Source organism: Phyllobates terribilis, unplaced genomic scaffold, assembly GCF_046119375.1.
Source record: "Phyllobates terribilis strain yellow unplaced genomic scaffold, ASM4611937v1 Scaffold_1__5_contigs__length_1240528914, whole genome shotgun sequence".
Taxonomy (NCBI): Eukaryota; Metazoa; Chordata; class Amphibia; order Anura; family Dendrobatidae; genus Phyllobates; species Phyllobates terribilis.
The window spans coordinates 126,513,776-126,531,688 of NW_027362761.1; positions in this window are offsets into that span (position 1 = coordinate 126,513,776).

Consider the following 17,913-nt stretch of genomic DNA (forward strand, 5'->3'; position numbering starts at 1 on the left):
TTGTCAGAATTCGAAGTAATCATGACTACTGGGTTGCCACACTCTTAGATCCCCCAAACTTTTCGATCAACCTTTTCATTTTAATAAAGACCAAAAAAATGTTCATTTTTGAAATTATAAGCATTAGCGGGTTATTAGAAACTGAAATCAAACAGTTTTCAACTCAAAACTTTATTCTAGGTGATGTTACATTTTCACATAGGACCCCTTGTTCGAAAGGAGCTTCTGAACTCTCTCGTCCATTGAATTTGTCAGGTTTTGGATGGTTTCTGCTTCAATTGTTTTGCATGAGGACACAATACCCTCCCAGAGCTGTTGCTTAGATGTGAACTGCCTCCCGCCATCATAGACACTCCTTTTGATGATGCTCCAGAGGTCAGGGGAGCATGGGGGTCACACCATAAGTTTGTCCCCTTTTATGCCCATATCAGCCAGAGATGCAGATGTTTTATGTGCAGCATGAGATGGTGCATTATCATGCAAAAAAATGATCTTGCTGTGAAATACACGGTTCTTCTTCTTGAACCATGGCAGGAAGTGCTGTTTGAGAAAATCCACATACATTATGGAGTTCATCTTTAGCGCCTTCAGGGATCCTAAAGGGGCCGACAATCTCTCTCCCCATGATTCCAGCCCAAAACATTACTCCACCTCCTCCTTGTTGGCGCTGTAGCCGTGTTTGCGTGGGGTGTCCATCAACCAGCCATCCTCCACTCCATCCATCTGGACCATCGAGCGCTGCATGGCACTCATCCGTGAGCAAAACAGTTTTGAAATCAGTCTTCATGTAATGTTTGGCCCACTGGAGCCATTTCTGCTTGTGTGAAGTGAATAGAGGAGGTCGACAGGATGGCGTATGCACAGCTGCAAACCTCTGAAGGACCCTGCATCTTGTTGTTCGGGGGACGTTGGAGGCACCAGCAGCTTCAAAAACTTGTCTGCTGCTATGACAAGGCTTTTTTGCCGCTGCTCTTTTAACCTGACGTAATTGCCTGTAGGAAAGAGTCCTCAATTTGCCCTTATCAGCACGCACACGTGTGTACTGTGAATCAGCTACATACTTCTTGATTGCCAAGACACTTCATCCTGATCATCGCACAATGTTGATTGTAGTCATGCCTTGACCTAAACACTCCACAATTTGTTGCTTCTCAGCAGCCGACACATCCTTTTTCTTTCCCATTTTGGCAGAAAATGTAGGCTGCTTAATAATGTGAGACAGCCTTCTTAAGTTGTCTTGCATTTCATTGGACACACCTGCCAAACTAATTAGCACAGGTGTCTGCAATTGCTTACAGTGATATAAAGAGCCCTGACACACATCACCATCAATGAGTTTAACTGACAAACAAACAAATTCTTCCCTTATCACTCCTAAACACTTTTTGCATAATAATTTGGAACACAGTGTACATGTGCTTTTTCACAAAACACCAGTGGTTCACGTAGTGAATCTTACAGTTCTAACTTGCCAACCGTGGTCTGTATGGAGTTGTTCAATAAAGGGCCCAAAATTAAGATAACATAGATGGGAGAGGTCTCTATGAATAGGAATTCCTAAGTATTTGATACTCTGTGAGGGCCAGGCAAAGGGAAAGTTGGACTGGATGGAATCCTATATGGATTTGGGGAGGGAGACATCGAGGGCCTCAGACTTCGCTGCATTGATTTTAAAATTTGACCATGTAACAAAGTGATCTATTTCTGCCATAACAGCATGGATGGATATATGTGATTGAGTGATATATACTAGGACATCATCAGCAAATAGAGAGCACTTGTACTCGGTGCCTCCCACCTCAATCCACCTAATATTGGGGTTATGGCGAATTGATGAGAGCAGGTGCTCCGTCACTAGGATGTATAAGAGAGGGGACAGAGGACATCCCTGCCTTGTCCCATTGGTGATTGTGAAAGGTGATGAAAATGTTCTGATGCATCCCCTGGGCCTTGGGACACCCGGAGCCGTACCCTTTTTGGTGGATGCTGGTGGTTGTAGTCTTCGTGGCGGCGACCCGGTTCCGTGGCTCAGGGTGGTCAAACCAGTGGCGGAACTATTTATGTGGTTTTGATGTTTAAATGTCCGACTACGCCACCCGTGGATTGCGGTCAGAGTGAACCGCCGCTGCAGGGCAGACCGCTGAGGCTGGTGTTGTGGGTGCAGCAGAGCGTAGCATAACTCCCCACAGGAGGAGTATAGCCTCAGGGCAGTGTATGCGGAGGATGGGGGTGATGGTGCAGGGCAGCAGCAGTAACGACACGGAGTCAGTGATGCAGTCCAGGGCCTTTACTCACAGTTCTTATTATCCAGACCACGTCTGCAGGTAACGGCTGCCCACGTCGTACTGTGCTCACCAGGTGAGGGGCTCAGACAACTCCCAGATAACTTTGGAGCGCTTCACAGGACCCCCTTTGTGTGTCCTTTGTCTGGCCTTTCTTACCAACCCTTCTGTCCGGCTGCCTCGGGTCTCCTCTTGGTAAACTTGGCGCCAGTTTCCCTGACCCTATGTGGTGCCTTCCTAGCGGGTGTAGCGAGGGGCTGCGCCACATAAAATGTCACAGCCTCCGGTTTCTAGCTGAGGGTCGTTTCCTGCCTCCACTAGTTTCGGGGACCGGTCTCCCCCTTTGGCCTGACCCCTCCACGCAGGTGGATTCGGGCGTGCGGTGGCGACTCGCCCGTCCGCACCCCTGGGATCCCTTCATTCCTCGTTCCTGGAGCCTTCTCCGCTCCTCTTCCTTCCTTCTCCCTCTTCCAGGCCTGGACCTCTGTTACTAGGCCCGCCTCCGGAGCAGAGCTCATGCAGAGCCCCTGCTCCCTGCCACTTCTGCTCAGACTTCTCTGCACTGAACTAAGATGGTGCCCACCTTTTATACTCCCTTCTCAATGCACCCAGGAACTGGTTTCTCCCTGCTCCTGCACTACAGGGTTCCCCTTCCTCAGTGTTCCCTCCCCCCACTCCAGCCAGGGACAGGGACTGTCGTGCCCATCTCAGAGGCATATTGGTCGCCCTGCCCCACGGCAATGTGGTGTAATGCATGCAGGTGTCGGGTCCTGATCCACACTCCATCCTTACCTGAGAGTGAGATATCACACCTCTGGGTGAGGTGCAATACCTCTGTAGCAACCGAGCCCTCAGGGTGCTACAGTTCCATTTATCTTCAGCCTAGGTGACGTATTGTGATACAGGGCCGTGATTTTGGCTATAAAAGGGTCCCCTAGACCCCTACCCCAAGCTTTTTAAGAGAATCATATATGGCGTGCCAGGAGACTCTATGGAATGCTTTCTCAGCATCCAACGAGAGTATCTAATTACAAATTTTTAACTGCATCTAGCCCAGGAAATACTTTGTGCCTAGTAACAGTGTCTGCTAGTCAGCGGATTATCCCGGCTGTTAAGCAAGCTACACCACCTGTAGTTTGGACACTTAATTTTTTCAAAGGAAATGCTTCGGGACCACGGGATACTCAGTGAAGAGCATCAGGAGGCACCCCAAGGCATAGGGGCTGGGACTGGCAGTAGGATGCCTTGCGGTGGACAGCCGAGCTAGATCCTTATAAAAGCTTTTTAACTGCAGCAGCTTTAGTGGACGCTACTGGAGCTGGAATTACGCGGTTGCTGGCATGAGACTTGCCCTCCAATAGATCCTTGTAAATGGATTTAAAGTGTATTCATTCAAATTAGAGAGACAATTTAAATTAAAAAGCTTAGAGCTGCCTCCACCACAGGGGGGCTCGCTCGAACTACCAGCGGACAGGCACCAGTATTGGGAGAGGGGGGCTGGCCGTCAGGGTTCACCGCGGCTCTGGCACAAACCCGGCGACACGGAGGTGGCACGGGCAGGAGCGGACTGAACGTGTCGGCTTCTCACTTTTTGGATTTTAGAAGGGCATGACATGCCTATATCTGTGTCTCCCCCTCCTTTTACTCCTCCACCTCTTTTCTTTTCGCATGACTATATGTACTTGTCACTTTTCCATGTGTTAGTTGTGTCTTCTGAGCAGTTTGTCAGCTTTTGGACACCTTTGAAGGTGTTTTCTATGTGTTTCTATGTGTTTTTGTTTAGCTGCCATTGGTTTTAACGGTGTTCGAAGGTGTTCGACGAACAGTTGTAACTGATGTGGTGATATCTGAGATGAAGGCTGAACATGAGGAGGAGGAGGATGATGCGCAGGAGCTGTACACTGTAGTGGCAACTCTGACTGACATACGGCCCGCAATCCTCGGTGTGGGGAGGATGTGTTCCGTCCCAAGGTCCGACTGGGTCCTGGCTTCCACTATGTTTACCCAGTGTGCCATCAGGGAGATGTACCGTCCCTGGCCACAAGTACTTGTCCACGTGTCCGTTGTCAGGTGGCCTCTCCCAGTAACTGCGTTGTTGAGGGCACGGCAGATGTTTTGGGACACGTGCTTGTGTAGTGCGGGGATGGCACACCGGGCAAAATAGTGTCGGCTGGGGACCGAGTACCGAGGGACGGCCACCGCCATAAAGTTGCGGAAGGATTCCGTCTCCACCAGCCTAAAAGGCAGCATTTCCAACGCAAGCAGTTGTGAAATGTGCGAATTTAGGACTGTGGCCTGTGGGGCTTTGGCTGTGAATTTCCGCTTTCATTCAAAGGTCTGGGATATGGACAATTGAACGCTGTGGTTTGACGTGGACGTTGATGCTGTTTCTTGAGAAACTGCCATAACAAGTGAAGACTGAGAGGAGGGGTCATCTTTGCATGCAGTATGGACAGGGGATTGCCTAGCACACATAACTGTGGGTTCTATTGCACGCACAACAGCGGAAGATGCAGTGGTGACACCCGCTGACACTGGTCGTGGACCCTGGGGGTCGCCCCACAAAGTCGGGTGCTTTGCTGCCATGTGCCTGATCATGCTGGTGGTGGTCAGGCTGGTAGTTTTGTCACCCCTGCTGATGCTGGCATGGCAGGTGGTACAAATGGCTTTTTTGGGGTTATCAGCAGAGTCTTTAAAAAAATTCCAGTCTCTGGAAGACCTACAGGTTGTACTGGCAACGTCCCTCGTGTTGGTGTTACGGGGAACGGTTGCCTGCCTTCTGTGTGTGGCCACCACACTGCTTCTTCCTGCCAGTTGGGGTACTCTGCCTCCCTCACCCTGTGTGCTGCTGGCCTCGCTCTGCATGTCCTCCTGCCACGTTGGGTCAGTTACTAGATCATCCACCACCTCCTCCTATTCCACTTCCGCACCTCGATCCTCCTCCTCACTTCCTGGCAATTGAGTCTCGTTATTGTCCACCTCTTGTGACAAATTGCCAGCGTCGACTTCCTGTGGCCGTGGCTGTTCAAATATTTGGGCATCGCTACATGGGATCTCCTCTTCCACCACTTCAAGCGGAGCAGGCGAGGGGCACAAATCTGGAAATGGACCTGTGAACAGCTCTTCAGTAAGTCGGTAAAGAAGTGGGAGCGAGAAGATGTGGCTGTTGGTTGCGGCACATTTTCACCTTGGCCACGGCCCAATCCGCTGCACGCACCATCAACAGAACGTCCAGTTCCACGCCCCTTGCCACGCGCCTTGCCCATTGTAAAGGAAGTAAAATAGCTTACACTCGCACTATCAATGGAAAAAGGGTAATAAAAAGTAGATTAGAACCGTGGAAGAGGAAAACCACAGTTCTATTTCTCTGGCCTACACCCGACTCTTTTAAAAAATCTGAGAGAAACTATTACTGTTTTTCTTTACGGAAAAAATAACAAAAGCTGGATAAAGAGATTTTTTACCGTGGAACGGCAAAACCACAGTTATAATTTACTGGTGTATACCAGACTTTTTTAAATATATATATTTGCGGCACACTCAAACTGGTTTTTTTTAGATACAAATGGCCCAAAAGTGGATAATACAGAGGTTTGAACCGTGGAACTGCAAAACCACACTTCTGTTTCTCTGGCCTACACCAGACTATTTTCAACAGATATATTTGTGTCTGAAAAATCAGGGAGACACTATTAGTTTTTTTTTACTACAAAAAATGCCAAAAGCAGGATAATAGAGATTTTTTACCGTGGAACAGCAAAACCACAGTTATAATTTACTGGTGTATACCAGACATTTTTAAACATATATATTTGCGGCTGAACAGTGAGCGACACACTCAAACAGTTTTTTTTTAGATACAAATGGCCCAAAAGTGGATAATACAGAGGTTTGAACCGTGGAACTGCAAAACCACACTTCTGTTTCTCTGGCCTACACCAGACTATTTTAAACAGATATATTTGTGTCTGAACTGTCACAGACACACTTTTTCTTTTTTTTCCGGGGGGGGGGGGGACACCACCAAAAGGTTAATAAGACGGGTATTTGTACAGTGTGAAGGAGGGAAAAAAAAGAGGCTTTAGATGAAAAAAAAAGGATTTTTCCTGGCCCTCGAGACCGGGAGCTAATTCCTGCAATTTCAGCAACAGGAGCACACAGGACTGTAATGCAGCGTTTGCTGGTATAACCACTGCGTCTCCTATACAGCCTGCCTGCCTGCCTGATATCTGGGATGGATATTAGTCCTGAGAAGGACTGTTTGTTTGATTTGGCAGCCTTTACAGACCCTACACTAACTATTTCGCAGTATATATCTCTCCCTAAATCAGTAGCGCTGTCCCTACACTGTCTGATCCCAGCCGTCTGTGTCCAAGATGGCTGCTGGCTGCGCCCGGTTTTAAATACTCGAGGTGACGCTCTGCGGCCAGCCAATCAATGTAATGCCCACAACCAACATGGCTGCGGCATTACAGTGACTGGCTGGCAATCCCTGCATGTTCATTGGCTCTGTAAAGAGCACCAAACATGCAGGGCGGAGACCCGAGCTCCCGCCCGAGTAACCCGGAAATGCTCGGTGCTCGCCGAACATCCCGAGTAGCGTGATGCTCAGGCGAGTACCGAGCAGTGTCGAGCATGTTCGCTCAACACTAATCATTATCCATTTGTAGAAGCCATCCTCTTTTCAACTTCAGCTTTTTTTTTACAGATGGTGTTATGTTTGTATCAAGAATTTGTTGAAATTTCATTAAATCCATTCTTCCCTCTAACCGTTAAATGTTCCCTGTGCCATTGGCATAAAACAAAACCTCAAAGCATGATTGATCCATCCCCATACTTAATGGTTGGCGAGATGTTCTTTTCCTGAAATTCTGTGCACTTTTTCTCCACACATACGTTTGATCACTGTGGCCAAAGATTTCTATTTTAACCTCATCGGTCCACAGGACTTGTTTCCTATATGCATCAGGCTTGTTTAGATGTTCTTTTGCATACTTCTGATGCTGAATTTTATGGTAAGGACGCAGGTGAGGTTTTCTTCTGATGACTCTTCCATGAAGGCCATATTTGCCTCTCTAGCAATCCTACGAGCAGCTCTCACTGAAAGGATATGTGACACCTTTAACTTTAGGCCTTTTAGAGATCATTTCATCTTCAACTTGCTTAACTGTTCACAATAACAGTAAATTTGACCAGGGGTGCCCAAACTTACATGCCACTGTATATACAGTATCTTACTACATAAAGAGCTTAATGTTGAGGTGAGTCAGAGAAAAACATCAGCTGCAATGGTACACAATTAGTTATAACTAGTGTTGAGCGAGCATGCTCGACACTGCTCAGTACTCGCCCGAGCATCTCACTACTCGGGATGTTCGGTGAGCACCGAGCATTTCCGGGTTACTCGGGCAGGAGCTTGGGTCTCCTCCCTGCACGTTTGGCGCTCTTTACAGAGCCAATGAACATGCAGGCATTGCCAGCCAGTCACTGTAATGCCGCAGCCATGTTTTTTGCGGGCATTACAGTGATTGGCTGGCCGCAGAGCGTCACCTCGAGTATTTAAAACCGGGCGCAGCCATCTTGGACACAGTCACTCCGTATCAGACAGTGTAGGGTCAGTGCTGCTGAGCTAGGGAGAGATTTATACTGCGAAATAGTTAGTGAAGGGTCTCTAAAGCCTGCCAAATCAAACAAACAGTCCTTCTCAGGACTAATATCCATCCCAGATATCAGGCAGGCAGGCTGTATAGGAGACGCAGTGGTTATACCAACAAACACTGCATTACAGTCCTGTGTGCTCCTGCTGGTCAAATTGCTTTTTATTTCCATCTAAATCCTGTTTTGTTTTGTTTTCCTCAGTCAGACTGTACAAATACCGTCTTATTAACCTTTTGGTATTTCCCCCCCCACCCCAAAAAAAATTGAGTGTGTCTGTGAGTGTTCAGACACAAATACAGTATATCTGTTTAAAAGAGTCTGGTGTAGGCCAGAGAACTAGAACTGTGTTTTTCCTCTTCCACGGTTCAAATCTGGGTGTTATCAACCTGCTTGCCTTTTTTCCATAAAAAAAAAACAGTTTCAGTGTGTCGCTGACTGTTCAGACACAAATATATCTATTTTAACAAGCCTGGTATACACCAGGAAATTATAACTGTGGTTTTGCAGTTCCACGGTTCAAATCTCTGTGTTATCCACTTTTTTGTCTCTTTTCCATCAAAAAAAAATATTTACAGTGTCTCACTGACTGTTCAGACACCAATGCATCTGTTTAAAAGAGTATGGTGTAGGCCAGAGAACAAGAACTGTGTTTTTAATCTTCCACGGTTCAAATCTGGGTGTTATCAACCTGCTTGCCTTTTTTGCATAAAAAAAACCAGTGTGAGTGTGTCGCTGACTGTTCAGACACAAATATATCTATTTTAACAAGTCTGGTATACACCAGGAAATTATAACTGTGGTTTTGCAGTTCCACAGTTCACATTTCTGCATTATCCACTTTTTTTTCTTTTTTCCATAAAAAAAAAACATTTTCAGTGTCTCCCTGACTGTTCAGACACCAATATATCTGTTTAAAAGAGTCTGGTGTAGGCCAGAGAAATAGAACTGTGGTTTTCCTCTTCCACGGTTCAAATCTCCTTTCTATTACCCTTTTGCCATTGATAGTGCGAGAGTAAGCTATTTTACTTCATTTACAATGGGCAAGGCGCGTGGCAAGGGACGTGGAACTGGACGTTCTGGTGATGGTGTGTGCAGAGGACGGGGCCGTGGCCAAGGTGAAAATGTGCCACAACCAACAGCCACATCTTCTTGCCCCCAGTTCTTGACCAAATTACTAGGGAAGCACACAACAGCACCTCTATTGCGAACTGATCAGTGTGAACAGGTTATTAATTGGATAGCAGATAATACTTCCAGTCACCTGGGCACCACCACCTCCGGTCTGTCTTCCACACGGTCAAGTGTTAGTAGCCGTGAGTCTCGACCGCATACTCCTCCTCACCCTGATGTTCCTTCCTCCCACCATGCCGAGTGTCGTCAGACAGCAACTGATCCCACAGTTGGACACTCTGAAGAGCTGTTCACTGGTCCATTTCCGTATTTGGGCCCCTCGCCTGCTCCGCTTGAAGTGGTGGAAGAGGAGATCCCATGTAGCGATGGCCAAATATTTGAACAGCCACGGCCACAGGAAGGCGACGCTGGCAATTTGTCACAAGAGGTGGACAATGACGAGACACAATTGCCACGAAGTGAGGAGGAGGACCGTGGTGCGGAAGTGGAAGAGGAGGAGGTGGTGGATGATCTAGTAACTGACCCAACGTGGCAGGAGGACACGCAGAGCGAGGCCAGCAGCACACAGGGGGAGGGAGGCAGAGTACTCTAACAGGCAGGAAGAAGCAGTGTGGTGGCCGCAGACAGAAGGCAGGCAACCGTTCCCCGTAACACCAACACGAGGGACGTTGCCAGTACAACCTGTAGGTCTTCCAGAGTCTGGAATTTTTTTAAAGACTCTGCTAACCCCAAAAAGGCCATTTGTACCATCTGCCAAGCCAGCATCAGCAGGGGTGTCAAAACTACCAGCCTGACCACCACCAGCATGATCAGGCACATGTCAGCAAAGCACCTGACTTTGTGGGGCGAACCCCATGGTCCACGACCAGTGTCAGCGGGTGTCACCACTGCATCTTCCACTGTTGTGCGTGTAATAGAACCCCCTGTTGTGCGTGCAAGGCAATCCCCTGTCCATACTGCATGCAAAGATGCCCCCTCCTCTCAGTCTTCACTTGTTATGGCAGTTTCTCAAGAAACAGCATCAAGGTCCACGTACTACCGCAGTATTCAATTGTTCATATCCCAGACCTTTGAACGAAAGCGCAAATTCGCAGCCAACGCCCCACAGGCCACAGTCCTAAATTCGCACATTTCACAACTGCTTGCGTTGGAAATGCAGCCTTTTAGGCTGGTGGAGACGGAATCCTTCCGCAACTTTATGGCGGTGGCCGTCCCTCGGTACTCGGTCCCCAGCCGACACTATTTTGCCCGGTGTGCCATCCCCGCACTACACAAGCACGTGTCCCAAAACATCTGCCGTGCCCTCAACAACGCAGTTACTGGGAGAGTCCACGTGACAACGGACAAGTGGGTAAGTGCTTGTGGCCAGGAACGGTATATCTCCCTGACGGCACACTGGGTAAAAATAGTGGAAGCCGGGACCCAGTCGGACCTTGGGACGGAACACATCCTCCCCACACCGGACCTATGTCAGTCAGAGTTGCCCCCACAGTGTACAGCTCCTGCGCATCATCCTCCTCCTCCTCATGTTCAGCCTCCATCTCAGATATCACCACATCAGTTACAAGCTGGAAGCACTGCAGTACTGCCTCAGCCAAGCGGCAACAGGCTGTGCTGAATCTCATAAGCTTAGGTGATAAACCTCACACTGCTTGTGAGTTGTTGACAGCTGTGAAAGAGCAGGCAGATCTGTGGCTGAGACCGCTGAACCTACATCCAGGCATGGTCGTGTGTGACAATGGCCGTAACCTGGTGGCAGCTCTGAGGCGAGGCGGGATCACACACGTACCATGCCTGGCTCATGTGCTTAACCTCGTGGTTCAGCGGTTTCTTAAATCGTACCCCGAGTTGCCAGATCTGCTCGTCAAAGTACGCCGCCTGTCAGCTCATTTTCGGAAGTCGGCTACTGCTTCCACCGCCCTTGCTGTGTTGCAGCAGCGTTTGCGGCTTCTGGCACACCGACTGTTGTGTGATGTCCCCACACGTTGGAACTCTACCCTCCACATGTTGCAAAGGATTTGTGAGCAGAAGAGAGCAGTTGTGGAGTACCAGCTGCAACAAGGCCGTCGATATTCAGGTCAGACTCCACACATAAGACCTCAGGAGTGGACCTGGATGTCTGACATATGTACCATCTTGACAAACTTTGAGGAGTACACCAAGATGGTGAGTGGCGATGACGCCATCATTAGCGTCAGCATCCCACTTGTCTGTCTTTTGCAATGCTCTCTGCAGAGAATTAAAGAGCAGGCATTGCAGCCAGAGTATGATGAGATGGATCAAGAAGCCGTAGCAGGCGATTACACACAGCCGAGCCTCATCTCATCCCAACGTGCATTGGGGGACAATGAGGGAGAGGAGGAGGAGGAGGAAGAACAGGAGCTGGTATCATGCACTGTAGACGGTATTACCTGTACAACTGTCATACCGTCGGTTCAGTGTGGGTGGCCTGAGGACAGGGGGGAGGAGGAGGAGGAGAGCATGGTCAGTCATCATCTTGGTGAGGACACGGAAGTCTTGCCCGTTACCAGTCTGGCACGCATGGCTGACTTTATATTACGCTGCCTTAACTGTGACCCTCACATTGTCAAAATGTTGGGTGACAGTCATTACTGGTTGGTGACACTTTTAAACCCCCGCTACAAGAAGAACTTTCACTCTCTTATTCCTGAGGTGGAGAGGTATACAAAAATGGGGTAGTACCAGAAGGCCCTTGCTGCAGATCTGTTAAAAAAATTCCCATCTGAACACGCTAGCGGCAGAGGTCACAGTTCGTTGACCAACCAAGGCGTACAGGCGAGAGAGACGCAACTCCAATCCAGCAGAGGCAGGGGAACACTGTCAGCGTTCTGGAACAGTTTTCTGAGACCCACCCAGCTTACAGGCACTGAGGCGCGGGGTACTCTCACAAGGAGTGGAAAGTTTCAAAAGATGGTGAGGGAGTACCTTGCCGACCATACCAGCGTCCTCCGTGATTCCTCTGTGCCTTTTAATTATTGGGCATCCAAGCTGGACACTTGGAATGAACTCGCTCTGTACGCCTTGGAGGTCCTGGCCTGCCCTGCCGCTAGCGTGTTATCGGAGCGTGTTTTTAGTGCCGCTGGGGGAATTATAACTGATAAGCGCACTCGCCTGTCAACTGACAATGCTGACAAGCTGACCCTTATCAAAATGAACAAGGGCTGGATTGGGCCAGACTTCTTATCACCACCAAATGACAGCAGAGTAGCATAAAGTCAAATCCACTGTGTTGTTTCGGGAGGTGTATTCCCATGCACCGCTTCACACCCACACATGGGTATATGCTTCCTCATTTCGGCTGTTTTTTGCTCTTCTCCTTATCCTCAGCCTCCACCACCACTATACCACCAGGGTGATCGTGGTCCGTGTTGCCTGCATTGCAAGTTCCTCCGTCCAAATGTTTGGCAGCTTTTTCTTGGAAGGCATAGGCAAAGACTATGGGAGACCCACTCCCCCATAACGGGAATAATGTTTTTAAGATGCTGTACTGCATGGCTCTTGTACGGGGCATTGCAAGTTCCTCCGTCCTAATTTTTGGCAGCTTTTGATTGGAAGGCATAGGCAAAGACTATGGGAGGCCCACTACCCAATAATGGAAGTAATGTTTTTAATATGCTGTACTGCATGGCTCTTGTAAGGGGCATTAAAACCGTCTTGTTAAGCTACTGTGACCTCCACGTCTCTTCCACGGGGCATTGATATTGTCTTTTATTCCACTGCGACCTCCACCACTCTTCCAAGGGGCATTGATATTGTCTTTTTATTCCACTCCGACCTCCACCACTCTTCCAAGGGGCATTGATATTGTCTTTTTATTCCACTGTGACCTCCACCACTCTTCCAAGGGGCATTGATATTGTCTTTCTATTCCACTGCAACCTCCACCACTCTTCCAAGGGGCATTAAAACCATCTTGTTAAGCTACTGTGACCTCCACGTCTCTTCCAAGGGGCATTTATATTGTCTTTTTATTCCACTGCGACCTCCACCACTCTTCCAAGGGGCATTGATATTGTCTTTTTATTCCACTGCGACCTCCACCACTCTTCCAAGGGGCATTGATATTGTCTTTTTATTCCACTGCGACCTCCACCACTCTTCCAAGAGGCATTGATATTGTCTATTTATTCCACTGCGACCTCCACCACTCTTTCAAGGGGCAATGATATTGTCTTTTTATTCCACTGCGACCTCCACCACTCTTCCAAGGGGCATTGATATTGTCTTTTTATTCCACTGCGACCTCCACCACTCTTCCAAGGGGCATTGATATTGTCTTTCTATTCCACTGCAACCTCCACCACTCTTCCAAGGGGCATTAAAACCGTCTTGTTAAGCTACTGTGACTTCCACGTCTCTTCAACGGGGCATTGATATTGTCTTTTTATTCCACTGCGACCTCCACCACTCTTCCAAGGGTCATTGATATTATCTTTTTATTCCACTGCGACCTCCACCACTCTTCCAAGGGGCATTGATATTGTCTTTCTATTCTACTGCAACCTCCACCACTCTTCCAAGGGGCATTAAAACCGTCTTGTTAAGCTACGGTGACCTCCACGTCTCTTCAACGGGGCATTGATATTGTCTTTTTATTCCACTGCGACCTCCACCACTCTTCCAAGGGTCATTGATATTGTCTTTTTATTCCACTGCGACCTCCACCACTCTTCAAAAGGGCATTGATATTGTCTTTTTATTCCACTGCCACCTCCACCACTCTTCCAAGGGGCATTGATATTGTCTTTCTATTCCACTGCGACCTCCACCACTCTTCCAAGGGGCATTAAAACGGTCTTGTTAAGCTACTGTGACCTCCACGTCTCTTCCACGGGGCATTAAAACATTCTTGTTAAACCACTCTGAACTCCATGTCTCTTCCAAGGGGCATTAAAACCGTCTTGTTAAACCACTCTGAACTCCACGTCTCTTCCAAGGGGCATTATAATCATCTTGTTAAACCACTCTGACCTCCACGTCTCTTCCAAGGGGCATTAAAACCGTCTTGTTAAACCACTCTGACCTCCACGTCTCTTCCAAGGGGCATTAAAACCGTCTTGTTAAACCACTCGGACCTCCACGTCTCTTCCAAGGGGCATTAAAACCACTTTGTTAAACCACTCTGACCTCCACGTCTCTTCCAAGGGGCCTTAAAACCATCTTGTTAAACCACTCTGACCTCCACGTCTCTTCCAAGGGGCATTAAAAGCGACTTGTTAAGCTACTGTGACCGCCACGTCTCTTCCACGGGGCATTGATATTGTCTTTTTATTCCACTGCGACCTCCACCACTCTTCCAAGGGGCATTGATATTGTCTTTTTATTCCACTGCGACCTCCACCACTCTTCCAAGGTGCATTGAAATTGTCTTTTTATTCCACTGCGACCTCCACCACTCTTCCAAGAGGCATTGATATTGTCTTTTTATTCCACTGCGACCTCCACCATTCTTTCAAGGGGCAATGATATTGTCTTTTTATTCCACTGCGACCTCCACCACTCTTCCAAGGGGCATTGATATTGTCTTTTTATTCCACTGCGACCTCCACCACTCTTCCAAGGGGCATTGATATTGTCTTTCTATTCCACTGCAACCTCCACCACTCTTCCAAGGGGCATTAAAACCGTCTTGTTAAGCTACTGTGACCTCCACGTCTCTTCAACGGGGCATTGATATTGTCTTTTTATTCCACTGCGACCTCCACTACTCTTCCAAGGGTCATTGATATTATCTTTTTATTCCACTGCGACCTCCACCACTCTTCCAAGGGGCATTGATATTGTCTTTCTATTCCACTGCAACCTCCACCACTCTTCCAAGGGGCATTAAAACCGTCTTGTTAAGCTACTGTGACCTCCATGTCTCTTCAACGGGGCATTGATATTGTCTTTTTATTCCACTGCGACCTCCACCACTCTTCCAAGGGTCATTGATATTGTCTTTTTATTCCACTGCGACCTCCACCACTCTTCAAAAGGGCATTGATATTGTCTTTTTATTCCACTGCCACCTCCACCGCTCTTCCAAGGGGCATTGATATTGTCTTTCTATTCCACTGCGACCTCCACCACTCTTCCAAGGGGCATTAAAACGGTCTTGTTAAGCTACTGTGACCTCCACGTCTCTTCCACGGGGCATTAAAACATTCTTGTTAAACCACTCTGAACTCCACGTCTCTTCCAAGGGGCATTAAAACCGTCTTGTTAAACCACTCTGAACTCCACGTCTCTTCCAAGGGGCATTATAATCATCTTGTTAAACCACTCTGACCTCCACGTCTCTTCCAAGGGGCATTAAAACCGTCTTGTTAAACCACTCTGACCTCCACGTCTCTTCCAAGGGGCATTAAAACCGTCTTGTTAAACCACTCGGACCTCCACGTCTCTTCCAAGGGGCATTAAAACCACTTTGTTAAACCACTCTGACCTCCACGTCTCTTCCAAGGGGCCTTAAAACCATCTTGTTAAACCACTCTGACCTCCACGTCTCTTCCAAGGGGCATTAAAAGCGACTTGTTAAGCTACTGTGACCGCCACGTCTCTTCCACGGGGCATTGATATTGTCTTTTTATTCCACTGCGACCTCCACCACTCTTCCAAGGGGCATTGATATTGTCTTTTTAGTCCACTGTGACCTCCACCACTCTTCCAAGGGGCATTGATATTGTCTTTTTATTCCACTGCGACCTCCACCACTCTTCCAAGGGGCATTGATATTGTCTTTTTATTCCACTGTGACCTCCACCACTCTTCCAAGGGGCATTGATATTGTCTTGTTATTCCACTGCGACCTCCATCACTCTTCAAAAGGGCATTGATATTGTCTTTTTATTCCACTGCCACCTCCACCACTCTTCCAAGGGGCATTGATAATGTCTTTCTATTCCACTGCGACCTCCACCACTCTTCCAAGGGGAATTAAAACGGTCTTGTTAAGCTACTGTGACCTCCACGTCTCTTCAAAGGGGCATTAAAACCATCTTGTTAAACCACTCTGACCTCCAAGTCTCTTCCAAGGGGCGTTAAAACCATCTTGTTAAACCACTCTGACCTCCACGTCTCTTCCAAGGGGCAATAAAACCGTCTTGTTAAACCACTCTGACCTCCACGTCTCTTTCAAGGGGCATTAAAACCATCTTGTTAAACCACTCTGACCTCCACCACTCTTCCAAGGGGCATTAAAACCGTCTTGTTAAGCTACTGTGACCTCCATGTCTCTTCCAAGGGGCATTAAAACCATCTTGTTAAACCACTCTGACCTCCACCACTCTTCCAAGGGGCATTAAAACCGTCTTGTTAAGCTACTGTGACCTCCACGTCTCTTCCTGGGGGCATTAAAACTGTCTTGTTAAACCACTCTGAACTCCACAGCTCTTCCAATGGGCATTGAAATGTTGTTTTTAATTACCTCTAACATCCACGACTCTTCCAACAGGCATTGCATTTCCTCCTAATTTTAGTAAGCTTTTTCTTTTCAATGTATAGGCGAACACTAAGGGAGACCCACTCCCCAATAATGGGTAGAAGGTTTTTAGTACGCTGTAATCCACGTCTGTTTCAAGGGGCATTGCAGTTCCTCATAATTTTTGGAAAGCCTTCCATTCACTGCTTAGGCCAACCGTGTACAGGAGACCCAGTTGCTATAAATGGAAAAAACGGTTTAGGTAAGGCCCTCTGACCTCCATGTCACTTCCATGGGGCATTGGAGTGCTTTGAAATTTTTGGTAGGCATTGCACTCACTGTATGCCCTATAACTGTGTAGCCGAACTGCTCCTTTTGGTACAGAAACATATCCTACAAGACATGTGTGGTTGACTGGCCTGATATTGATGTGAATGGTCCCTGTTCCTCCTGCTCTTTCTCCTTTGCCACCACCTCATCCATCATTCATCACCTGAAGCTTTGTTTTAACGGGAGTCATAGAACTGGGATAGTAGCAGGAAAAAATCCAGCAATCCGCGGAGGAGGTAGGATATGCGACAAAACGCTGACCACCTCAGGCCTAGCCGCTACTACATACATGCGCTTGCATTCCAAGGAACAGAAAGCTAAGGAGATGGATGGCCTCATGATCATGAATAATTTACTCATTGTGTAGGAGGCCGACCACTGCTTCTGTCTACCTTCTGAACTTTGTGTTGAAGCATGATTGACCCAGGACCCGCAATCCTCTATGTCTGGAGGACGTGTTGCATCCCAGTGTCCAACTGTGTCCCGGTTTTCACAATATTAACCCAGTGTGAAGGCGTCAGTGAGATGGAACATCCCTGGCCACATTCACTTGTCCACGTGTTTGTGGTTAGGCTGTCCTTCCCACTAAATGCACTGGGGAGGGCACAGGTAATGTTTTGGTATGCGTGCTTGTGTATAAGGTGCACCGGGACAAATAGGGGCGGCTGTGGACCGTTTATGGACACCCGGCCACCCCCTTGCGGCTGGGGTCCGAGTGTGGACACCCGGACTCCGGGCGGCTGGAGACTGAGTATGGATACCAGGCCGCCGACGCAGCCATGACATGGTGGCCGGCGTTTACCTCCACAAGCCTAAAAGGCCTCATTTCAAGTGCAAACAAGCTAGCAGTATGGTATTGCAGCCTGGGGTTGGGTGGGTGGCAGGCTGCACACTTACGCTTGCATTCCAAGAAAACAAAGCAGATGCTAACTTCTATCATCATCATGCTCCTCACCTTGCCACTCTCAACTCCCCTGATGGAGAAGCCAGGGCCCACTGGAGGAGTCTGGATGTCTGATGGGCTCGGCCAATGCTGCCCTAAAGCAGGCCAGGCTAAGAAAAGTGTGGGGAAGGTTATCGGGACAAATA